Raw genomic sequence first — 1,786 nt, forward strand, 5'->3', positions numbered from 1 at the left:
CACGTTCAAAGTCACTCAAATCACCTTTCTTCCCCATACTGATGCTCGGTTTGAACTGCAGGAGATTCTCTTGACCAGATTCTCTTGACCATGAGTTGCCGCCATGTGATTGGCTGCTTAGAAATTAAGTGTTAACGAGCAGTTGGACAGGTGTACCTAATAAAGTGGCCGGTGAGTGTAGTTGTAGCGGTTAGTCGTTAGCCTCATGGATGTATTAACCCTCTATTGCATGAACTATTTTTTAAACATGGTAAAAATATCTTGATGTGTTTTTATTACTCCAGGATGCTTAAATAATGCAATTGAATTTTTTTTTTTTTAAATAGTTGAAGGGGGGGTAGTTGGTAATTTGTTGCCATAGGGCAACAACGCACATTAGTGGAAAGTGCCAAAAATCCATTATTTCTTTAGAAACATGCTTTTATTGAAATAATTACCAAACAAATTCCATTTATATGTATCAACATGTATAGCCCAATGTGTTTACAGTCAAATTAGTTTAGTTTTAATTGTTGTTTTTGATAAATATTAATAATAACACTGTAATAAGTCTGTCACATACACCTGAAAGAAGACACACGGATACAATCTACTTGATTAGGGCAAAATAAGCAAAACACACTGACTAAACTTACAATTACTGAACTATATGTCACTGAAAACATATTTCTGATACATAATCTTCCTTTAGGAACTCCCTATTTAAACCAGAAGGGTATATTGATTATAAATGTCAATGGACCAACTGATAATTTGAATGAGCCAACATGATTTCCTTTGGAATAACTCATTTTTATTGGTGAGCAATTAATTTACATTAGAGTGTAATTAATATTTTAGATAATATATTCATTAAAAAATGGCTGGAATAGCATAATATAAATACATTTTATGTTTTTCTTTTAAAATATTATAAATAATTGCAAACAGTAGAGTAGCCTAAACTTATAGTAATTCAATTGAGCACATTAGGCAAAATGTACACATTTCACGTCAATATTTGTATATTGTTGCCATATGGCAACAAATTAATTTGAGCCTTTTACAGAACAAATACAACATTTTAACTGGTTTAAATGATGAAAAATTTAAGTTTACTTATTCCAGATAACAGTTGAACTTTTTTTTTTCAAAGAAATGCTTCTAAAATTAAGAAAAACAACTACATTTTGTCTGATCCTGGAGCGTGATCTTTAGTGTGGCACATGTCCGGAAAAGGGGGGGGGGGACAGGACTCTGTGGGTATGTGGAGTCATCAAATGAGTACAACTTCAAAATAAAAGACCTATTTACACAATTAAACAAAAAACAATGCATTTTATATGGTTTATTGTGAAAAACACTAAGAAAAAGAATTTGTTGCCATATGGCAACAACATGAAATAGAGGGTTTTTAAGAGGACTGTGGGTACACGATCCGTCCTGCCTACACGATCCGTTCTGCGCATGCGCACGATGTTCACGCATGCGCATAAATACGTAGCTGAAAACCTGGCTGTTTCCCTGCACTGGTATTGACTATACGAAAAGTCAATACCAGAGGTGCATATACAGAATATATATATATATATATAATTATGTATTAGCATTTTTTGTAGGTCAGACTTTTTTGTAGTTCACAAGTGCTCAACATGTAATCTACTTTTTTTAGTAGTTTTTTTTAATAAAGATATTTAAATTAACACTTGTCACTGATCCAAAAATGTGTACTGACATCTGTGTACCAGTCATAGGTGACATTATTATTAAGTGATCAACATGTAATCTTTTTTTAATTTATTTTTTA

This window comes from Etheostoma cragini, chromosome 7 (genome assembly GCF_013103735.1).
Source record: "Etheostoma cragini isolate CJK2018 chromosome 7, CSU_Ecrag_1.0, whole genome shotgun sequence".
NCBI classification, from domain to species: Eukaryota; Metazoa; Chordata; class Actinopteri; order Perciformes; family Percidae; genus Etheostoma; species Etheostoma cragini.